The sequence below is a fragment of the Rutidosis leptorrhynchoides genome, chromosome 8 (genome assembly GCF_046630445.1).
Source record: "Rutidosis leptorrhynchoides isolate AG116_Rl617_1_P2 chromosome 8, CSIRO_AGI_Rlap_v1, whole genome shotgun sequence".
In the NCBI taxonomy this organism is placed as follows: Eukaryota; Viridiplantae; Streptophyta; class Magnoliopsida; order Asterales; family Asteraceae; genus Rutidosis; species Rutidosis leptorrhynchoides.
The window spans coordinates 6,431,879-6,440,265 of NC_092340.1; positions in this window are offsets into that span (position 1 = coordinate 6,431,879).

Below are 8,387 nucleotides of genomic sequence, written 5' to 3' on the forward strand. Positions count from 1 at the left end.
CACGTATCAACGAGACGTGTTATAAACATATAACGGAACATAAATAGTTAAACGGAAAAGTTGACGGAAAAAGGCGGGATGTTACAGCATATATATATTTGTATACATCAACTTATTCATACCCAAAATCCTATACCTATACCTATACCTATATATATATATATATATATATATATATATATATATATATATATATATATATATATATATATATATATATATATCTTGTATTAGAAATAATAATATTGATGATACAAATATTAATATTAATATTAACATTTAACATTAACAATAATAATGAAAGTAATAATAGTAATATTAATATAGCAATCATATTTTTAATATATAAATATATTTAACTTATTATACATTATGATTGTATCACATATAACCTATGTTTAATATTATTTATTCATTTTAACATAATTTACATTATACAATATGTGTTTGCATCTTAAATATAATTGTCTTATATATTTATCAGTATCATATATATATTTACTTGATATGTTATTTTATGTCATTGATATAAATTTCTAGATATAATGTCTATAACTTTTATATATATTCCAATATACATATAATAATTATTATATAAATTGTTTACATCTATACATAGATTTATATTAGTAACAACTTATTTTGTATCATTTTACATTTTAAATTTTACTGAGTTAGTAACATTTTATAAGTTCCAATACTTACATTTATAACTATATATATATTTATATATACATATTTATCTGTTTACTACAATTGTTCGTGAATTCGTCGGGAATTGGTCGAGGTCATTTGATTTCATAAAACAGTTCAAAAATTTCTAGACTTAATATTACAGACTTTGCTTATCGTATCGAAATCAAATAAGATTCAAGTTTAAATTTGGTCAGAAATTCCCGGGTCATCACAGTACCTACCCGTTAAAGAAATTTCGTCCCGAAATTTGAGTGAGGTCGTCATGGTTAACAATAAGAATGTTTTCATGGCGAATATGAGATGATAAATGGAGTTTTATTATTATTGAATAATACATATAAAATAATTCGATTATTCGAAGAGCACGAATGAAGTTATCACAAAAGAGTGAAATGAGTAAATGCAAGTTTGTCTTAACCAGTGACGTAGTCATGGTTGATTTTCCAGAATTTAAGGGATTTAAAAGAAAATCTTGGAAATCTATAAGATCTGATTTTTCGGCGAATAAGGAAATTAAGATCTCTCTAATTAAATACGGTGATCTGCTTTGATTACTCTGTCTGATATTTCCATTATAAATTAAACTCGTCCGTTCCATTATTCTCACCATTCTTATACTTTCCTTCTTGTTTCATACATCCAAAAGATTATGAAAATGCTTAATCCAGTTCTAATCCTTGATATTTTTTTTTTTAATTATCATTTCTGTCATCCTTCTTTTCAATCTTTCCACCAGAAAAATCTGTTTACTTCTACTATTACCTTGGGGTGATACTATTCTTAATTCTACCGTGTCCTTATATTGTTATTCATATTAATATCCATGGTTTGTAACCTCCGTGTTGTTATTGGGCTTTATATTTTCTCTTATATTTTGGATCTCTTTGTCTTTTTATTATCCTCTCGACCTCTAGTAAAGCGAGCAACGGTCTAGAATTCATAAGTACGGAGTTTTCGAATGAACTTAATGTTCTAAACAAGAAAATACGTAATAGCACGTTTTAATTTGTCAAATTACCAGAGTCACTGAGAATAGAACTATCAAGAATATACTTTCTTGATATATTTTAAGCAGAATGAAAGAGTTGTATAACATGGTGCATGATGACGTTATGATCTGTGAATCATCACGTTCCATTAGAAACTCAGCATGACTTACTGTAATATAATCACGTTGATCAAGTGTCATTATATTATACTAACTCATGCATCATTTCCCAACATTACTTCAATAACATTCATATTTTAAGCTCGAAAGTTTACAGAATATAGAAACTAACAGTTTCTATATGATGTAACACTGATAGCACGAAGAGATTAATGATTTCAGATAAGAATAGTTATAAAAATATCTTCAGAAAAATGGAGGATATTTATAATTAAAGATATGATAATATCTTAGAATATCTAAAATCAGAGGATGATGAAGAATATTGTCCGCAAGGGTTTAGAGTAAGGAGCAAGATATTCGTTAAAGACTTCAGCCGGTATTGAATCATTTAGATTCTTTGAAGGCAAGTTTAGTCTTTGTGATTTGTCCACGGCTTCCTTCATAGTTTTCGCATAATCCATTTTTTCGGTACCAAATTTTCTATTGAGAGTTTTCCAACCATCCATTCTTTATTATCATACTTTCAACGGTTAAGGTCATTTACAGTTTTTGTTGCTTCCTTCAACTTTTTCAATGTTCGGAGTATTGATTCATAGACTGGGTACTTTTCAGAATTTCAGAATGGAATATCATATTCTAAGAGATGAATGTTATACATATAACTGTTGATGTAGACATACTGTGAGTTTTCAAAGTACTGATTGCTAATTCCCGGTAATTGGTATGGCAGTTATCGTTACAAGATACAGATGAGTATATGATAGGGTTTCAATGAATAAATATAATGATTTATCAGAGGGATTTAAGCCAAGAAGCAACGAGGTTGCTGGTACGTCTGCTGGTAATATGATGGAATATAAAAGGTTCTCTGGTAACAATAAAAGAGCATGCCTATAAATCAAGGTGATAATAAGGTTGTTTCGAACGAAAAGTCGAAGTTGACTTGCTGGAGCTGGGACAAATTTGGCTAATTTGAAAAGGAAATGCAAAGTTATTTTCAGTAATAACAATGTCAAAGGAGTTAACATAGGTACGTGTTAAACGTTTACTCATGTTCTGAGTGTTTTCAGGTGCATAACTATATGCATCAATCTTTTCTTCCGTAGATGAAGTGCAGTTGGTTCATCCTCTCGATTGAGGTGTTTTCAGGAATTATGAAAAATTTAAACACAGATTGTAATCGTGAAGATACAAATGAGGTTTAAGACGAAAGCAAGTGGCAACTTGAAGAATTGTTTAGTTTCATATGTTATAATCAATATTTTAATTCATTTTAATTGTCCAATATTATTAGTCCACAGTCGATAGTCCACAGTTGACAGTCCAATAATTCATATATATTTTAATATATAATATTCGAATTAATTAATACGTGTCGTGACCCGTATACGTCTCAGACTCGATCACAACTCAAACTATATATATTATTGTAGAATCAACCTCAACCCTGTATAGACAACTCGATCATTACTGCATATAGAGTGTCTATGGTTATTCCAAATAATATATATAGATGCGTCAATATGATATGTCAAAACTTTGTATACGTGTCCCGATATTTAAAGTGCGTAAAATTAAATAACGAAATTTAAATGACGATAAATAAAATTGAGAGAATTAAATTGCGATAAAATAAATTGTGATAAATAAATTGCGATAAAATAAAATGTAATACGGAATTAACAGTTAGCTAGGAACAGTTAGTTAGGATCTTATTAGCGTAATTTCTTAACAAAATTTCATATTGTTAATTAGCCTGTTTCTAATCAATTTTTATTGTGTCCATTATTTCTTCATTATGCCACATGTTGGATTCTGATAGGTCAAAATCCAAATATGAAATTAAATTTGAATGAAAATAGTTATTCTGCGGTGAACGGATTCGTATATCTGTGGATGTAAGTAGGATAGTAAATAACTATTGAATCAGATTGGAAGAATGTACAGTGTAACTTATTAATGTGAAATCTAAATATTCCTAGGGTATTACCTACCCGTTAAAATATTTTCACCATTAACAGTTTGTACAAATGAATTTTTAATTACAATCTTTATGAAAACATATATACATATATATTTTCTTCAGTCGTAATCATGAATTTTAATGAGTCAATGTGATATTAAACTCATCAGATTTACGGCTAGAACTAGAGTACATAATCTCTAAAACATTAGAGATTACATAATCGCCACAAAGGACGAAGATAGTTTATGTAGAACGATTCATAGAACGATGATTATGCTTGAGGTATAGATTGCGAGGTTGAGACGTGTGATGATGTTGTTGTTGTTGGTACTGGTTATGCTGCTGGTGCTGCTGATGGTGGTACTGTTGCTGTCGGTGTTACAAGTGTTGTTGGTTCTGAGGTTGGTGATGATGTTGGTGTAGTAAATATAGCTTGTAGATCACGCACCATTCTTGTCAGGTTTTCTATCCTACCCTCTATCATATCTATCCATCCACTCATCTGATTCGATAGATCTTGATTATCAATTCGAAGTTCCCTAACTTCTTTTAATATTCCCCTTCTATTGGAATTCGGAAGTAGAGGTTGAATATTTTCTGAGATTGCAGTAATGCGACCTTCGAGGTGGAAAACTTTAGCAAGAAGGGTGAATACAGTGTTGCGCATAGGTTCACCGGTGAGTACATCGTTTTCTTCAATGTTAGGAGGTAAGTTTGGTTCGCAGTAGGGCTCGCCTTCTTCATTTCTCCATCGAGTGAGTAAGTCTCGGACTGTGACGATCGCTCCAAATCCATATGGACGAACACGTCATTCATCGATTTCATTGCGAGGTATTTGACCTCTATATGATACGTTTTATAAACATTGCATTCTTTTGAAAAGGCACACCATAAATGAATATTTAAATCAAAGGTTTTCGACATCTGATGATTTCTACATATAGACAATCACCGTAAATAATAATTTACAATAGTACTTCCGTTGACAATGCAGTCAAAATAAGATACATGGTGATGATTTGGTGAATGCAACGTTTCCTTGAAAAATATGCCATGTAAGACTCCATGCACATAGCTTGTCTAACATATAAGCAAACAGCGGAAGACTTCTAGGAAACCTGAGAATAAACATGCTAACAAGTGTCAACACAAAGGTTGGTGAGTTCATAGTTTTAATGTTTCGTATAATCTGTATATAAAGGTAGATCACAAGATTTCAGTTGTTTCACCTGAAACGTTTATCAAAAGATTCTACAAGATTGAGCACCCTGGTAACTAAGCTTTAACGTCTATAATAAGTACCCCTGTTTTTAATATACATGCAACCAACATGTACAATACACGCAAACCAACGTGTACTACACTCAAATAGCATACGTCTGTTTTATAGTTCAGGCTAGGGTTTCTATACCTGGAACAGACGGGGATGTCAAGCCCTATGGATCCATATACTACTACTCGCGCCCACCAGTTCTTATAACCGGCAGTTACTAGTTACCAAAGCTAAGGAATTTTCGGTTCAAACTCAGTATAGAATTTAGTATGTACTTGTGTCCATTGTTTTTAAAATAAAGTGCATGTATTCTCAGCCCAAAAATATATATTGCAAAATCATTTAAAAAGGGAGCAAATGAAAATCACCTTAGCAGCACATAAATTTGTTCACCAAAATGTGATCGAAACTCGGAATACCCAAATAACCGTAGATCTCAACCTAGAGAACATATGTTGGTCAATAAATGTTTAACAAGCTAGGTATGGTCATAGTGTATCACAATCCTAATGCTCGAGATCGACATACAAAAGTTATCCAAAGTCGTTTCGAAAGGTCAATTTTGACAATAGTTCAACAAAACGAGACGTACCTTATATAAGGATTCATTTACTCGGTTGGTAATATTCAAAAATTCAATTTATCAATCTTACCAACAAGTTGTTTAAATATTAATTACAGATTCAAAAGCAATTCCAATTAACGTCAATTATAATTCAGTTGACCATATCTTTTGTTTCGTTCATCGAAATTACGCGATTTGTAAATGAAAAGTTATTGATTTTTTGCCAGCTTTCCAAAAACATGTATATCATATACCTTTTACCAATAATATATGTATTTAATTCGTGATTCATTATAAACTGTTTAATGACGAAATTTAGCATACAAGCCTGTATAAATATATATACTCGAGCACTAGACATGGATACACAATTAATTTATAAAATATAAAATATAAATGCTTACGTATTATTATTGTGATTCAATATTTCAGAAAAGTACGTAGACGTAACGGAGATGATAAACACTAGGTTTGACTTGTGAATATTACCCACGAATATTACCCCTAACCTCCATAGCTATAACCCATAGTTTCCTTAGCTTTATCCCGCTCGAAAAACTTGTTTTGAAGTGACACGCTCATGACCTCGTCGTAGTATTTTATGTATAATATTAATAAATTATAATACTACTAATAGTATTAAAATTAATTATAATATTAATTAATAATAATAATAATAATAATAATAATAATAATAATAATAATAATAATAATAATAATATATAAATATATAAATATATATTACAGAGGGAGATAGATGGATTGGTGTGTGTGTGTCTCGAAGCAAAACGAATTCAATTTATAAACTTTTCCTAAAATCTGACCTCATGCGATCGCATGGCCCCAAAATCCAGCTCACATTTTTTTGTATTTTTGTTTGTCGACATAATTATTAATAATATATATAATATATTTAATTTATATAATTAATTATATATTATATTAAATTCACATGCATAGTTAACTTGTAATTTTTGTTCCGATAAGTCGTACGTTGTTACGCGACTTATGTCCCGGTTCCGGTTTTTCGAGTGTCCCTTCGTACGCTGAGAAAACTTGTAATTTACATTCTGGGACACGTACCTTTGTCAAAATATAGCCTTAAATTATCCATAAATTATACCACCCAAAGTATATCTTAAACTTTCGAGTATTTTGGTCATTTACTTCTATAAATCATTGTCTCGTTATTTATTAATATAATAGTATTTATCAAACGTTTCATAACCAAGTTAATATCTATTCTCAATATTTATAAACACGTTTTAAAATACGTATCGCAAGTTATTCATATAATTAATTCTTATCAGTTAATATTCCTTATTATTGTATGTGTCCAAATTACGTTATTTAAACAAATAATTCACCATTTATTCCGAATACCGTTAAAAATGAATGATTTCTCAAATCAACGTGGACCTCTCAACAGAGACACGTAATAATATCATAATTCTTAAGAGACTCAGTAAATATCTTTTACTAGAATCATTTGGCATAATCTTTTAACTCTGTAGTTAAATATATCAATCAGATAATCAAACCAATAAGTTTAATGCACAGTATCATATCCTCAACACTTTGTTACATTTTCAAGTTATAGTATATGTATCTATATATAATTGTTCGCGTTTCGTTGAGAACAATCGAAGGTTAATTGAACAGTTCAAAATTTTGAGATTTAACTTCATAGACTTTGTTTATCATGTCGGAAACGTTAATCATACAAGATTAAGTTTAAATTTCGCCAGAATTTTCCGGGTCATCACAGTACCTACCCGTTAAATAAATTTCGTCCCGAAATTTGAGTGAGGTTGTCATGGCTAACAATAAAAATGTTTTTATGACGAATATGAGTCGATAAATAGAGTTTTATCACCGTTGAATAATATGGATAAAACAATTCAATTACTTGAAGCGTATGAGGGAAGTTATCGTAATAAAGTGAAATAGAGAATAGAGATGCGTCTTATCTCTTGACGTAGTAACGATTGATTTCCGGAATTTAAGGAATAGAAAGTCTTCATAATCTAAATAAGATTTGATTCTTTGGGAATTAAGGAGATTAAGATCTTCTTTAATTATATTCGATCATCTGTCTTGATTGCTCTGTCTGTTATTTCGCTATAAATTGACCTCTTCTGTTTCATTATTTTCACCACTCCTACATCTTCTTCCTCATTTCATACTTCCAAAAGATTGTGAAATGCTTCATCCAGTTCTGATTCTTGATATACTCCTAACTTTTATATCTGTCATTCTTATTTTTCATCTACCACCAGAGGAAGTTACTTTCTTTTACCATTACCTTGGGGTTATAGTGTTTTTCATTCTCCCGTGTCTTTATATTGCTATACGCATTGATATACACGGTTTGTAAATTTCGGAGTTGTTATCGGGCTTATATTCTCCTTTTTATTTCAGAGCTCCATGCTTTCGATTTCTCTTCCCGACCTTATGTCAAGCGGATAATGGTCCAGAATTTGTAGGTATGAATTGCGGATGAACATAATTAATGTTCTAAGAAATAAATTGTAATGGCACGATCTTGATTTGTCAAATTACCAGAATATCTGGAAAAGACCGAATCATCAAGAAGTATATTTTCTTGATATATGTAGAGATTATATAGAATGAAAGAGTTATGTAACATGGTTCATGATGAGGGTGTGATCTGTGAACCTTTATCACGTTCCATTAGAAACTCAGCATGACTTACTGTAATATAATCACGTTGATCAAGTGTCATTATATTATACTAATTCATGCTTCAGTTCCC